This window comes from Jaculus jaculus, chromosome 9 (genome assembly GCF_020740685.1).
Source record: "Jaculus jaculus isolate mJacJac1 chromosome 9, mJacJac1.mat.Y.cur, whole genome shotgun sequence".
Classification (NCBI taxonomy): Eukaryota; Metazoa; Chordata; class Mammalia; order Rodentia; family Dipodidae; genus Jaculus; species Jaculus jaculus.
Window position 1 is genome coordinate 79,100,868 of NC_059110.1, and position 16,465 is coordinate 79,117,332.

Genomic DNA, 16,465 nt, shown 5'->3' on the forward strand with positions numbered 1-16,465 from the left:
CTTTGTATTTTCATCCATATCCTACCATTTTCTAAGCTGACTTTTGTGAAATGTTTTACCCCCTAACACAGGAGTTTCCTGGTTTTTAAACTATTCAAGACTGACAGTTTCTAGAAAGTCTATCTATTTCTACCCATATTGCCAAAAATCAGATCAGCAAACCAGCTAAGTGCTGAATGGAGAAACGTATTCCTCCAGGATGGGATGTGCGTGCACCATGGAGACAGGTGGGTGATGGGTAGGCTCATGGAGCACTGCTTTCTAAATGTAATCCCAGGTGCGGTGTTGGTGGCATATGGTGGACACAGCTGCCTCCTAGGGCAATCCCAAGTACCTTAAACAGTGTGAAAAGTTGTTTCCCACTTGTCTTTGGGATATCTTGGACATTGGAATAAAGGCCATACAGTATTTCTCAGCAGGCCCCACTGTATTCAGGACAGGAGCTGCATTTGGTAGCAAGGACTCTTACCTGGCATCTTGGATATTATGTTTTCTAGGGCTTGACCTTACAGCCACCCACAGAGCAAGTAAAACTTACAGCAGTAATCAAATTCATCAGTAAGGACTTCTCCCCATTAAAACCCAGATCGTTCTGTAAGTAAATCTCAAATGGAAATGCATCTAATTACAACTATAATAATACTGCCCAATTTGCTTCTCCCTTTGTACAGTATTATCCTGGCTAATTTTATCCTTCTTCAAATTGCCAATTTAAAAATATAGCCATTGTAAAGGTGCACCAAGATAAGCCCTCAATTTTTAGTTTCGGCTTCAATCTTATTCTACTGGAACTTCTTTCAGTAGTGGGTTTTCTCTTTGCAACCTGACACAGCTTGTTAAATTCCACCAGGTAAAGAAACATGCATTCCAGTGTCCAGTAAATAAAAAGCAAAATGGGGCTGGAGAGATGGCTTAGTGGTTAAGTTGCTTGTCTGCAAAGCCTAAGAACACATGTTCAGTTCTCCAGAACCCACATAAGCCAGTGGCACAAACGTGAAGCAAGTGCAAGGTTGCACATGTCCACTAGGTGGCACAAGCCTCTGGAGTTCGATTGCAGTGGCTGAGGCCCTGGTGCCCCAATTCTCTCTCTCTTTAAAGGAAAATAGATTAAAAAAAAAAAGTAAAATGACTAAACCCAACACTATCTAAAGAGACACATAGCCTGCAATGTGGCTCAGAGGTAGAGCACTTGCTTATCATGTGTGAGGTACTTATCATGAGGGTTGGTCCTCAGGCAGCTCCCATGTGATGAACAGCTCCAGGTGTATGAATGTAACTTGAGTAGCAAAACGTGAATGTCGGACACAGAAGGAGTCAGGAAGCTGGATGGCAGAGTGGAGAGAAGCCAGGTATTGCTGTTCAAAGAAGCTCAGTGGACCACAGGTCTGTGTTTCATACCCTCTAATCCATAGAAAAAATGCTTTAATGGCTGGAGGGATGGCTTAGCAGTTAAGGTACTTGCCTGCAAAGCCAAAGGACCAAGCTTCAATTCCTCAGGACCCATGTAAGCTAGATGAATAAGGTGGTGCATGCATCTTGAGTTTGTTTGCAGTTGCTAGAGGCCCTGGTGTGCCCATTCTCTTCCTCTTTCTCTCTGTCTCTCTGTCTCTGTCTCTCTCTCCCTCCTTCTCTCTGTCAAATAAATAAATCAAAATAAAATATATTAAAAATTCATTAAGATGATAAAACCTGAAGCCTCACATTGTCCATGTATCAGGATGAGGTTTGATTCATAACAGCATTTTTTTTTAGAAAGACATTCCTTTTTTGTTCATTTTTATTTATTTATTTTTGAGTGTGACAGAGAGAGAGAGAGAGAGAGAGAGAATGGGTGCACCAGGGCTTCTAGCCACTGCTAACGAACTCCAGACGCGTGCACCCCCTTGTGCATCTGGCTAACGTGGGTCCTGGGGAATCGAGCCTCGAAGCAGGGTCCTTAGGCTTCACAGGCAAGCACTTAACCGCTAAGCCATCTCTCCAGCCCCATAACAGCATTTTGTTTTTTCGAGGTAGGGTTTCACTCTAGTCTAGGCTGACCTGGAATCCACTATTCAGTCTCAGGGTGTCCTCAAACTCACGGTGATCTTCCTACCTCTGCCTCTTGAGTGCTGGGATTAAAGGCGTGTGCCACCACGCTCAGCTCTTATAACAGCATTTTTATATTAGGTGGTTCTAAAGAGTTTGTCTTTGTTTAAAATTGTTCTTAACCTGGAAAAAATGCAGAATTATAAGAAAATGTTCTATTTATTTTTGGAAAAGCCTTTTTGACAATAAGTATGCAATGGGAGAAAGGGTATGTTTAATACAAAGGAACCCATATGAAAGATACCATTAATTCTAATTGTTTAGCTGAGGGTCTAGTAGAGAGTCCAGTAGAGACTTCTGAACAAGCATGTAGTCTCCACACACAATTAGCTGGGTAGCAATGCTGACAGTTGCACTGGCTTTGAGTGATTACTGCACATACGATCCTACTTCCAGAAATGATCATTTACCCAGGTCAAGGGCACTGCCCTTCTCTTGAAATTCTAGCCAATTGACTTGAGCAGGGCTGCTGAGGCCTGACAACCTGTGGGGATGTGAACCAGAGTTTTTTCTATGTTTTCTTTCTCATTCTTTCTTTCTTCCCTCCCTCCTTCTCTTCTACCCTCTTTCTTTCTTTCTCTTACTTTTAAGGCAGGGTCTCCCTCTAGCCCAGGCTGTCCTGGAACTTATTCTGTAGCCCCAGGCTGGCCTTCAACTCAAAGAAATCCTCCTCCTCAGCCTCCCAAGTGCTGGAACTAAAGGCATGTACCACCACACCCAGCTAGAGCTTTCTTTTTTAATTTTTATTTATTTTTTTGAGAGCGACAGAGAGAGAAAGAGGGTGAGGGAGAGAGAGAGAGAGAGAGAGAATGGGCATGCCAGGGCTTCCAGACAGTGCAAATAAAGTCCAGACGCGTGCGCCCCCTTGTGTATGTGGCTAATGTGGGTCCTGGGGAATCCAGCCTCAAACCGGGGTCCTTAGGCTTCACAGGCAAGCGCTTAACCGCTAAGCCGTCTCTCCAGCCCCCGAGCTTTCCTTTTAGGGCAGTTGTTAGCCTGCTCAGAATCAGGAGCACTTTGTATGCCCGGTCTGAAGTTACTGACTTCAGGTGTTAACTGTTCTTGTCCTGTTAGGAAGACCAAGTGTCAGCACCCTCAGATCCCTCTTCCCAACTCTTTCTCTACTTTTCCATCCTCCTGGTGCAGTTAAATCACAATCTTGGTTAAATCAATCCTCGTTTTTCTGACTCTCTACTATAGACAATATGATGAACTTCTTTGTATGTCCTTGTTTGGGGTTTGCCCTCCTTATATATGGTTCAACCTAATCCTGTCTCCATGAGCTTGAACATCAGGGATAAGCTGGAGACCCACACAGTCCTATCTCCAGCCCGCTGCTACCTTGAATTCTAGTCCCCCATACCCAAACACCACCTCGCCATCTTCACCTGGCCATCCAATTAGTTCCCAATCTCAATGTGCCTAAGACATTACTCTTAACACATCCCATGTTCACCAACACTCTACCCACCCCAACCCCCGGTGCCCTATGCCAGTTGCCCAGGGCCAAGCTTGGGGCTGGAGGTTGCCCATGCCACCCTTGCTCTCCCCTCCACATCCCGTCTGTCCCTTACTATCTCTCACTGCTGTGCCCTTCGTCCACACCCAAGGCTTTACAGGGTGTCTTGCAACCTTCCCCCTCCCCAACTGCTTCCTGACAGTCTGTTTCTACACAGTAGCGGGAGTGACTTTTTTTCTCGAAGGATGAGTTCAAGCATGTCGCTCCTCTATTCTGATCTGTGGCAGTGTGAGTGTCCACACTGCCACAGAAGCCCTACGTGTGCCTCTTGATCTGCTGGGAGCCCTCCTTCACAGAACCTCTGCTGCTCCCCTCTGCCAACCCCCCTATGGTTTCCTCATCCTCTCTTTCAGGGGCGCCTTTTCTGATGGTGCTGTCTAAAGTCTAGTCTCCATCTCTACCCTGCCACTCCCCTCCCGTGTGATTTCCTCCATGATATTATCCAATACCCAGCTTCTTAAACTATGGGATGTGCTTTATGGGGGTCACATAATTGAAGGTGAGGTTGTGAAAAATTTGGCAACCATGAAAGGTTTGTGAACACACAACATTCAAAATGAACTCAAAGTTACAAACTCATTGAATTCAGGGTGTTTCTTACAGCACTCACCCATGTTACACTGTGTGACTTCCCTGCAGCCTTGGTTCTGAACATATGACACGTGTGCTTTGTCACCGGCCACACTACACAGCGCTACGCCCACCTTTTCTGAGACATCATGGCTCAGCTGCAAGGCTGTTATGAGCTGCGGTGTTTGCACAGTATAAAGTGTTCTTCTCTTATATGAACATAATGCTTAATTGAGGAAAAATACTTATAATGTTTTTTCTACCATCACACCTTAGTATGTTTAAGTATTAATAAGTATGTCTTTGGATTAGTTAGAATTAGAATGTTTGATTTTAAAAATTGCTGTTTGAGTTTTTGGCTTGTGTTTCATAAAAAAAAAATTGTAGCCTGGCATGGTGGTGCACACCTTTAATCCCACCACTTGGGAGGCAGAGGTAGGAGGATCACCATGAGATTGAGGCCACCCTGAGACTACATAGTGAATTCCAGGTCAGTCTGGGCTAGAGTGAGACCTGACCTCAGAAAACCAAAAAAAAAAAAAAAAAAAAAAAAAAAACACAAAAAAACCAAAAAAAAAAATATTGTTCAGTGAACTTTGGTTTGAGATTAAGACAGAATTTCTGAAATGGTTCCAAACATATTTCTGTCATTTTATACTATGTATTTATGTGACATGCATTTTCAGCATTGACAACTATAAAATCAAAATATTGATAACTCTGAACAAACATTGAAAATACTGTAAGTCCTACAGTATCAAATATTCAGTCAAGATTTCTTTATGTAAAACTAAACAAGAACATCCAGCTTATTGGTATGTAAATTTGATTTTGTCTTTTATAAATGGTAAATTATATGTCTCCCAAAGATGTGTTTTAAAATAAATTTCTTTATGACTTATTACCAGTAAATATTTTGATTTGTATACTTATTTTGTATACCTATATGTCTAGGATCAAGTGGAAATGTCTTGGGTGGAAAGGGATCATGAGTGGGAAGGTTTAAGATGTGCGGTATAACTGGCTGCAGATTGCATTTATTTCCATTCTAGTCTGATTTCCTACACTAGAATGTATAGACCTCATGAAGATAGGGCTTTTTATTTGCTTTACTTGCTATTATATTCTGAGTGCTCAGAATGGGGTCCAGCCTTTAGAAGATGCTCAATAAATAATGCCTAAGAATGGCTTTGTTGAGCCTTTTAGATATAATCAGCAATCTTTCAAATTCTCCTTTTGTGCTGGAAGGTCTCTCAATGTTTTCTCTTACCTGTTCAGTAATTAGGTCATCATTACTTTTAAAGTTTTCCTTGTGACTTTCCTTCTACATCCCACTTTTTGTTGTTCAGGGTAACTGCAAGGTTGTTATTTTGGGTCTCCCCATGCCTCTTCTATGCCATCCTCCTTGTCTTCTGAAGCCTACCTCTTCTTTTTAACTTTTTCCTTTTAACTCCTTTGTTTGGTGTAGCAGATCCTCCAGCTGTTTTCTGAGAGAAGGTTTATGGGAAACGTTCTATCGTTTGAGGTCACACAATGACTGACAATATCTTCCCCTTCACTCCTCACTGAGACCTGGCTAGTTATAGAATTCTAAATTAGAAATCACACTTCCAGGATTTGGAATACCCATTTCCGGTGTATTCCAGTTTCTGTTGCTAAGAGAGTGTGTTAGTGCCCTAGGGCTGTCAACACAAAGTCTCACACACTGAGGGGCTTTAAAATAGCGATATATGGTCTCTCTGTTCTAGAAGCCAGAAGTCTGACATCAAAGTCTCACACACTGAGGGGCTTTCAAAATAGCAATATATGGCCTCTCTGTTCTAGAAGCCAGAGTCTGACATCAAAGTGTTGGCAGTGGGGTTTTTTTTTTTTTTTTTGGTATAAATTTGGTCAGTTTACCTTTTATTTAATTCAATAGGTTAAATTCTGAAACAGTTTCTGCCATATGAGGTAAATGGCAATCAAATTATGATAGCAATACTCATTGAAATAGTCTGCAACAACTAAAAATATTTACCAAATGTGTATAAAGCATACATATACGATAAAACACAAAGGAAAAGGGAAAAGTTCAAGAATAAGACTGTCTCTAATGAGAGGGTATGTTTGAGCTGGCCACCTATACTGGGTAGTTTTCTTAAATTCTGTGATGGGGTTTGAGGACACAGTGCGTTGGTAGAGCACTTCCCTAGCATGTACAAGGCACTGGGTTTGATTTCCAGCAAACACACACACACACATGCGCACACACACACACACACACACACACACACACATACACACTACATGGTAGGTTTATGTAAACATGTTTGTGATAGTATGCATTGCATATTTTCTAAAAAAATATTTGCTTATTTGCAAGGAGAAAGAGAGTGAGAGTGAGAGTGAGATATTGGGCATGCCAGGGCCTATAGCTGCAGCAAATGATCTCCAGATGGATGTGTTGCTTTGTACATCTGGCTTTACGAGGATCCTGGGGAATCAAACCCAGGCAGTTAGGCTTTATAGGCAAGCACACTGACTGTTGAGGCATCTCTCCAGTCTCACTGTGTCTTTTTTATAGTAATAAATGTTTCATGATACATTCTTAACAGCTTTTTTTTAATAGTGAAAAAAAAGGTGTATTTAGAATTAACCAGCTGGATCCAGTTTAGATGATCCCAATTTTGTTGGCAACATCCAAAGCATCATAATCGGGAGCCAGCCGAACATAGGCCTTCTTCTCTCCCTCAGGCCTGGTCAGGGCGTTGACTTTGGCCACATCAGTGTCATAGAGTTTCTTCACAGCCTGTTTGATCTGGTGCTTGTTAGCCTTGACGTCCACAGTGAACACCAGGGTGGTGTTGTCTTCTATCTTCTTCATGGCAGACTTGGTGGTCAGGGGGTCTTGATGATGGCACAGTGGTCAAGCTTGTTTCTCCTGGGGGCGCTCTTCCAGGGGTTTTTAGGCTGCCTCCGGACGCGCAGTATCTTGGGTCCCCGAAAGGTGGGTGACGTGCGGATCTTTTTCTTTTTGTGGCTGTGGACGCCTTTCAGCACGGCCTTCTTGGCTTTCAGGGCCTTTGCTTTGGCTTCAGCTTTGGGAGGGGCAGGAGCTTCCTTCTTCGCTTTCGGCGTCATCTTGGCGAAAAGCCTTAACAGCTTTTTTAAAGTGCTGATTTTGGTTTAAGACTACATGATGTCACACTATGCACAGGGCAAAGGTTTCCAAGTATTCAGACTGCAGCAGATGAAGAGAAGACATCTGAATGGTTAGTGGAATTACTTGCTTACGGCCTCACCTTAGTAACTAGTCACATCTGCTGTGACCCTATTTCTGAGCAAGGTCACATTCTGACTTCAGACTTCCAACATATAAACTTGGTAGTGAGGGGACAAAACTCAATCTATGACATGCCAAATCATTTTTATTCTGTCTGTAAGAGAGAGATATAGAGAGAAATAGAGATATAGAGAGAATATGAGTGTGTGTGGAGGCCAGAGGAGAACCTCAGCTGCTGGTCCTCACCTTTCACCTTGTTTGAAGTAGGAGTCTCCCATCGTTCACTGCCGAACATGTAGGATAGCTGGCCTATGGGAGCCTGGGAGTCTCCTGTCCCAGCCTCCTAGCTCATTGTAGGTGCACTGAGATGAGAGATACTTGTACTACAGTATCCAGCTCTATGTGGATTCTAGGGGTCCAAACTCAGGTACAGTGATCCCACAAACCCTCCCTGCTGCTCCCCAAGACCCTTCTGAAATAAGCGGACTGCAGGTGAGATGCCACTGAGAGAAGGCAACAAGATCAGCCCGCAGCACAATTGTAAATGGCACAGATGGCATCTCGGTGGCTGAAGCAGGAGACCCAGGATAAAGGAGCAAGTGGACTTGATCGCCCCCTCCCCAGAATTGTAAACATTAGGGGACTCTGGTGATCACAACCTGTCCCAGAATGCTGCTCTCTGAACCTAGCAACCATGTCACCATCATCAGAGCAGCTGTGACTACTCGAAGGAGTCCCTCAAGATTGAGGAGTTGATTGTGTCTGGTCAGGAGCATTGTTGGTCTTCTGCTTTCCAGTTTAGCCAGAGGGAGGCCTTGGCTGGAGGTGGAATGGAAAAAGAGAGAGGCTGCTTTAAAAAGAAATTAAATTTTAATTAATTAGAAACTTTATTGTGTAGACAAATCATATGTTGGTCCCATTCCCCTTGTATTATCCTATTATATCCCCGTGACCCACCTCCATTCCACCGAGGACCCTTCTCAGTGGGGTTATTGGTATTCACCATGGGGTTATGGGTCATGAATGAAGCAGCCAGTCACTGTGTGTGTGGGGGGGAGTGGGGATTGCCTCTGGATACTCTTTGTCAACCTGTGGGTCTTATAATCTTTATGCCCCCTCTTCCACAATGTTCCCTGAACCTTGGTGGGTGTTTTCAGTCTACTTCAGTGTTCAGCTCTTGGCAACTTCTGGATTCTGCTTTGCTATATTTTGAGTGTCCTCAGTGTTTATCACCATCTCCCTGGCACAGGTCGTCAGGCTCGCCGTGAGAGCAGCACTCATGTTTAACTCACCTTTTCCTCTGTGGTGTCATCTGGACCCTGACTGATGTGCAGGAGGGGCTCATCTCTTGACAGGGAGTCAGCTATCCTTTCTTGTCACGTTGATGGATTTTTGGCTCTCCCTGGTTTTCTCTGCCTTCTGTAAACAACAACAATAACAACACCCCCCGCCAAAAAACCCCCAACAGATTCTCTAACTGAGAATGAGAGCAGCATGGATTAAAGGGGACAAGCAGTTAATTAAGAGAGATTTTGATGGATGTAGCCACTCTTTTTGGTAAGACTGGTGGGATCTTGTTTCTAGAGTCTATGACCTTCATCTCCAGAAGATTCTGACTTGGTTCCCAGTACCAGCTATCAGTTCCTTCTCACTGAGCTGGCCTCTTATCTCACCAGAGAGCCATTGGTTACCAGTATAGGCTGAGTGCCACTATCACATAGGAATGGAATGTGTTTATCTTGTCTGGCTGACTGATTTTGTATCCAGGAAGATCCCCAGCTAGTTCACAATGCTGGTGGCTATTTTCCCATAGCAGCTCATGTAGCACTTTCCAGACTGTGAGGACTAGCTATTGGGGAGCTGGCATCCTTCTAAATTCCAGTGAGCTCTCTTGATGTCCTGTGTCAGCAACTTATGGTGTTTTCGACAATAGGGTCTTACCTTTTAGCTCTGGCAGGTAATCAAATGCTTTTGTAGAAGAGGCTGGGATTAAAAAAACCCCACACATATATATTTTTATTTTAGAGAGAGAGAGAGAAAGAGAGAGAGAATTGGTGCATGAGGGCCTCAGCCACTGCAATCTATCTCCAGATGCTTGTACCACCTTGTGGGCATGTGCAACCTTGCACTTGCCTCACTTTGTGTGTCTGTCTTACATGGGATCTGGAGAAGATTGAACATGGGTCTTTAGGTTTTGTAGGCCAGCGCCTTAACTGCTAAGCCATCTCTCCAGCCTGAGCCCAGGATTTTATACTCTTGCTTCCCCTGCCCATTGCCTTGGGCTGGTTAGATGTCTTGGCTTGGCTACAGCTCTGCCTCTCAGTGCTCTCTCCAGCTCTTCTTCCAGTGGCTGGAGAGTGAGGGCAGCAGCATCGGATTGTACCAGCCTGGACGACTTCCGGGAACCTTGCCCCTATTCTCTGCAATAGTGTTACTGCCCAAGACTGCCTCATCACCTCATGCATACTGGCTTAGGTCATTTGTTTCCAGAGGAGACTGGTCCCCATGGCCCCTTTCCTCCCTCCATCAAACACCTCCTACTCACTCCTGTTACTCTCCAGATCAATTTCCTTGTTTTATTTTTCTTGTGCTTCTGAGAATTGGGACAGAGGTGTTTACTCCTTTACTGTTTTCTCCACCACACTAAGTTGCAGGCTGCAGGGACATATCCTGTATGCACCCTCATATCTCCAGCCCCTCACGAGTGTCTGGGGACTTAGCAAAGGTTCTAAGGCTGAGAGACTGGAAATGCACCTCTCTGAAACAGCCTGCTGCCTATCTCCATGCTGGCCAGCCACAGGATGATCTGGAGGCACCCTCCTTTGCCTCTCCAGCCCCAGTACTTGCCCAGTAAGCAGTGGAGAGGTAAAAAATACCTGGCTGCATGGATGTGGAAGCAGCCTTTGTTTACTTGTGGCTTGAGACCAGATGCTCCATGTGGCTTGGCGAATTGTTTTCTCATGAGTTCTTTGTTGTTTTATTTCACTGTTGTTTTTCCAAAGGTGTGCTCCTCCGTGTGCTGGCAGAGATGGCTTTGAACTGGCCTGATCAAACACAGGGCAGCTGTGTGAGGTGAGAATTCACTGCTCAGGGGAGAAAGAAGCTGAGCCAGGCAGAGAAAAACTAAAAACAAAAACAAAAAACCAAGAAGACAACAGTAACAGTGCAAGCAGAGTTTGAAGCCCAAATGAGTGTCACCCTGCTGAAGCAGGACTGCAGTGGCTGTGGGGATGTGCAGGGACTAGCTTGTCCAGATCAGGTGTCAACGGTGTGGCTGTCCGCAGACTTCCCCCTGGGCAACTGTGTCCACATCTACTGATCTCTTCCTCCAGTTGCAGAATGGAAGCAAAGTCCTGGGCTCTGGGGACACACAGGTCTGAACGCTGTTCTTGGTTCTGCTACATGACCTTAACCTCTTCAAGCTGCATCTCGTCGCTGCACGCCAGGAAGCCCAGGAAAGCTTGGGGCTGGCAGTTAGTAGAGAGATGTGAGGGCACAGGGGAGTTCTTGCTGCGTGCAATAAGCTGCCCTTTGCCGGAGGTGTTCGACTTTTTGGTGTGCTTCATACCCCGGATGTGGGGAGGGAGGGCCAGGGTGGTCAGCCTGGACAGCCCCTGTTAGCAACCAAGGGATGTTTTGATTTTGTAAAGCAGAGAGCCTGGGACTCCATGTGTCAGTGCACTGTCTGGCAATTAAAATCGAGAGTTTAATCTGAAGAGAGTTCCAGCTCCGTTGTTTGCCCTTTTAATCTTGCCGTTGCCATGGGAACAGCAAGTGATTGCAATCACCACTGTTTGTATTGTGAGCTTGCTCCCATCAATGAAGCTTTTGAAAAATAAGAAATAAAAATCTTGACTTCGGCACACCACTCATTACTATTCAAAACAAACCCCTGAGAAGTTCCGTCAGATGTTTCCTTCCCAGCACACACTCAGATGTTCCCACAGCCCAGCTTCTGACCTGCTTGCTTTTCTTTCCCCCTTCCTTCCTGCCTTCTTTTCTTCCTTCTTTTATCTTCCTTCCTTCCTTTTATTTTTCAAAAAATATTTTATATATTTATTTGACAGAGAGAAAGAGGGAGAGAGAAAGAGATAGATAGATAGAGAGAGAGAATGAATGAATATGACTATGCTAGGGCCTCAACTGACTGCAAACTCCAGACACATGTACCACCTTGTGCACTTGGCTTTATGTGGGTCCTGGGGAATCAAACTAGGGTTCCTAGGTTTTGTAGGCAAGCACTTTAACTGCTGCCCAGTCTCTCTGGCCCTGACCTGATTTCTTTTTGCTCCTCTTTGCCTGGTTGCTCTGTGTTTTCCTCAGAGCAGGGTGGATGCTGGCTGAGCCAGGACCCCACAATCTGCTGGCAGAGGCCTGGCCACCTAGATATTTTCTCCCAGTAATGGTGGAGATATAGGGGTTGCCTGAACCTCTTGTTAGTAGCTCATTATCGCAATCGTGATCACTTCTTGAAAATGAGGGAGACAGACGCTGCCCAGGGCCATGTTAGGTCTGAGACATGTAGGGATTGTTGGGCTGATAGCTGCTGGCGGCAGTTTTGGCAGCTGCCAGCCAATCTTCTGGCTCCTTCTGGAGTGAGATCATCCCAGCCATTTTTGAGTGAACCCCACATGCCTCTGCCACTCCTTTCAGCCTACAGGATGGTTTATGGAGAGAATGTGAAAATATTGGCCCAATGCCTGGACACAATTGATTATAGCATTTTTCTTTGAGTAGAGAGAGATTCCAGTGAACATTGATCCAACCCTGCATGTAACAGCTGAGAATAAAGTCTTGGGTGAAGAAGGGACTTGCCAGAGGTCATGGACTAAGAGAATGTCTTCCAGTCCTTGTCTGCTGATTTTCTGTAAATCTGGTCTCATTTGTGAGACTGCCTTAGGGTGCTTTATTCCATAAACCTTACAAAGTCCAATCTATTTTTTATTGAAATATGTACATATTGAAAGAGAAGATACAAGTTGGTATAAAGATCTTCAATATGCATAAAATTCTAGAAATCCAAATTTAGTGGCTACGAGGCTCTCAAGTCAGAACCTCAGGCTGGAAGAAAAGTTGGGACCTCACTGACTCCCTGGGTCTGGTTCCAGTACCTTCTAGCTGTGTTATATTGAGGGATCCACTTTGCCTCTCAGACTTTAGCATCTGTTTCTTTAAAATGGGGAGAGCAGGGGCTGGAGGGATGGCTTACCAGTTAAGGCACTTGCCTGAGAAGCCTAGCGACCCCTGTTTGACCCTCCAGATGCCACTTAAGACAGACAAAAGTGAGGTAAGCACAAGGTCGTACATGCCCACTAGATGGCGCAAGCATCTGGAGTTCAATTTCAGTGGCTGAGGCCCTGGCCCAACAATTCTCCCCCCCCCCAACTTTGCAAAACAAAAAAAGAATGAGGAAAGTGGGCATTGTGGTTTGAATGTGAAACATCCTCCACACTCCTGGTTGCCCTGGTGGTGGCACTGTTTTAGGAAGCCATGGAACCTTTGGGACACGAGGCATAGCATGTGGAGGTGGAGCAGGAGGGTGGCTCTTTGATGGTTATATCTACCCCTGGTTCTAGCCTGCCACGAGTTCCCACAACATGACTCCACCACACCTCCCCCTACTGGATGAATTGAAACTTCACTGAAATTGTGAGCCAAAACAAACTTTTTCTCCCTCAAGTTGTTTCTGTCAGGTACTTCACAGGGATGCATACATACCTACCACAGTGGGACTTGTCTTGTTTGCCTCATGTCTGATATGAGGGTTCACTGAACCTCTGAACATAGCAGCATGTAAAAGACAGTACAGTGCAATTACACTTGTCTATTGTGGCCAGAGAGTCTTAAGAGCTAGGTAGTCCATTTCTGGATGGGAATAGAATTCCTCAGCTACACTAAGTGTCTACATGACAGACCCAAGTTTCACTCTTTTTTTTTAAAACCTTCCAAAAAATTTTATTTGTTTATTTATTTGAGAGAGAGAAAGAGGGAGGGAGAGACAGAGAGAAAGAGAGGGAGGAGAGTGAGAGTGGGCACACCAGGGCCTCCAGCCACTGCAAAGGAACTCCATATGCATGTGCCACCTTGTGCATCTGGCTTATGTGAATCCTGGAGAATTGAACCAGAATCCTTTGGCTTTGCAGGCAAACGCCTTAATCACTAAGCCATCCCTCCAGTCCCTAAAGTTTCACTCTTATTTGGATTAAAAATCGTCCTCTTTTGTTACTTTGGTATTACACAGGTCTAAGATTCCTTAAGTTTTTTAATAAAACCTAGAGTGGCATCTTTTCCAGAAATATTATCTGTCTTAATGCACTCCCTGACAGAGACAAAACTTTTCTTTTTGATTTTTTGAGGTCACTATCTTGTTTCCAAGTGTGACTGACCCTGGTGTGTGCTCCACGCACACCATTGGGCCAGGCTGGGACCAGCTGCTGCTCCTTGGCTGAGTTCCTTCTCCTGCCTCCTGTTTTGTTTTGTTTTGTTTTTCCAGTTGAGTATCTCACAAGCAGCAGGACTCTTCTCTCAGGGGCTGTTTCTAAGGGTCTTGGCCTTTAGTTTTGGTGGTGCTTTGGAACCATCAACACCAATAGGTGGATCAAACCTAGGGCTTCATGTGTTAGCCAAGTACTGTACCACAATGAGCCACATCCCCAGCTCTTGACTTTTGACTTTTTCTTCTTCTTTTTTTTTTTTCTTCAAGGTAGCCCAAGGCTGACCTGGAAGTCACTATGTAATCTCAGGGTGGCCTTGAACTCACAGCTATCCTCCTACCCCTGCTTTCTGAGTGCTGGGATTAAAAGCATGTACCACCACACCTGGCTTTGACATTTTTTAAATAAGCAACTAGAACTCTCTCCCCTCAACAGGTTCTGGAGTGGAAGCCCAGATTTCAAGTTGATAGAGCTGGGAAGCGAGGGTCCAGATGCTTGATGTCCCATCCCCTTCACAGCCCTGTTACACCCTCTGGGATTCAGAAGGCTATAAGGCATAATACCTGTGCAGGCGTTTTGGTGAGTGGAGTGCTGAGAACCATCAACACGAGTAGTCTCAGCTCTGGTTCTCAGAAGGATCTAGGAGAGAGAAATCCCACTAGTGGCTTCAGAGAACTTCCCATGTGAGATGTTAGAAGTGTTCAAGCCCTGTCAGCTGGGCTGGTGGATCTGCCATGCATGGTCAGGATGGGATGCGTGTGTCTCATGTTTTTCTGTGGGTGGTAGGCACGTGGCAAGGTGAACTGAGATGGAGGTGACACTTCAGCATCCTGGGCTGGGAAATGGGGATGCAGACATACAATCTGAGGACCTGACTCCGACAGTACAGATACCCTTAGGTCCAGCAGGAAGAGAGAGGACAAAGGGGCTCAGAGGGTGTTGGGAAGGATCCTCAAAGCCACCATCCCTGCTGGGGCAGGGGAGTGACTCTACCTTCAGTTCTGTCCTTCCAAGGCCATTGAACACCCCCCTTTCTGCTCATCTCAGAATTTTATGTGCCTAGAAGAGAGCCAGGGAGACTGTTGTCAAAATGACCAAGTTCACTTTGGGCACATTGAAGGAGGAAAAAAAAAAGCTATTTCCTAGTGTCTAAATCTCATTAAAAAAAGCAATTTTGCAATCAATTACAATGCAATTTAGCCACTAACTATTTAATTATATATTTTTAAAAAAGGCCAAATAGAAGAAGCAGCCAAAGAGAGTTATTCCCCTCCTTGTATTTATGAGCTGAACCGAGAGAGGCTGTCTTTGGGTGAGCATCACACTGTAGGATGAGTGGCCAGCTTGACCCAATTATGGTCCAAGTGAAACTTTCCAAGTCAGTATATTATAGTAGCCCATGGAGATAGCCTCAATTTGAGTAGGCTGCAGTGGGAGAGATCCATTTTTCTACAAGAGCTCGGACCTTTCTTATTCTGTCATGCACTATAAAAATTGTATAATTCTATGTGGCCTTTATTAAAGGAACATTATTTCTATAAATTACATTTTAATTCTATAGAACTTGCCTTCTGGAACTATCTCAATAAAAAAAATTAGGGGATGAAATAGAGTCTTGGGTCTAGAGAGCTCGAAATACCAAGATTTGGGAAAGAAAAATAGACAGAAATGTTGGTATCAGACAGGTTTGTTCCCTCTCTTGGGAAACTGGACACTGGATAAGGAGAGACGGGGTGGCATCTGCAGCTGCTTGGTGCGGAGGGCTGATGCATCTGAAGGTCCACGCCTGCAGAAAGGGCGCTCAGCTCTGCAGGGGCTCTGTGCTCTTCCATCCATCCTCACTCCTTCTCCAGGGACGAGCATGGCAAACTGGCTACATCATGGAGTGCTTTCTAGAAACCTTCTCTTCAGGTCCATCCTGACTCACAGGTCTCCAGGTCCCTTTGCTCTGCTTCCCACTCTTCCTTGCACTCGCTCCCACAGTCTGAAGAGCTGTCCACTGGGCCCTTCTTGCTGGGGCAGGGTGCATCTTTGGAAATAGTCAAGGGAAGTGTGCTTTTGGTTTTCTTCTGACTGTTGTAATTGTGAGGAATAGAGATATAGCAGTTGAGGGTATCTTTTTGGTCGTAAGTGACAGAGGACATGTTACTTGCAGACAATAAAGGACCAATGCCATTCCTCTTGCTTTTTGTTTTATTTTTGAGGTAGGGTCTCACTCTAGCCCAGGCTGACCTGGAATTTACTATGTAGTCTCAGGCTAGCCTTGAACTCACAGCAATCCTCCTACCTCTGCCTCCCGAGTGCTGAGATTAAAGAAGGGTGCTACCACGTCCAGCTTCCTTCTTGCTTTTCAAACTGTCTGCATGCATGTTGTATGGGGGCTGGCAGGTACCATTCAGAGAAATGACATATTTCCTGCATAGCTCACTTACAGCCTGGTGTCCCCCACACCTTGGCCATGAGATGTATTCAATAAGTCTTTAAACACATGAAACTGCATTAAGAACCTCTGTTGCTAGTCCCTGGGTTGAGTGCTAATGGTGACCCCAGCGTAGGCTGTGATTCTGGTTGTGGCCTGAGATCTCATCTCAGCCA

The 16,465-nt window shown here is 45.0% G+C and overlaps 1 pseudogene; it reads right to left on the reverse strand.

Annotated features, from left to right (window-relative positions):
- Positions 1-6,784: 6,784 nt before the first annotated feature.
- LOC101596350 lies at positions 6,785-7,294 on the reverse strand (annotated as a pseudogene).
- Between the last annotated feature and the right edge of the window lie 9,171 nt (positions 7,295-16,465).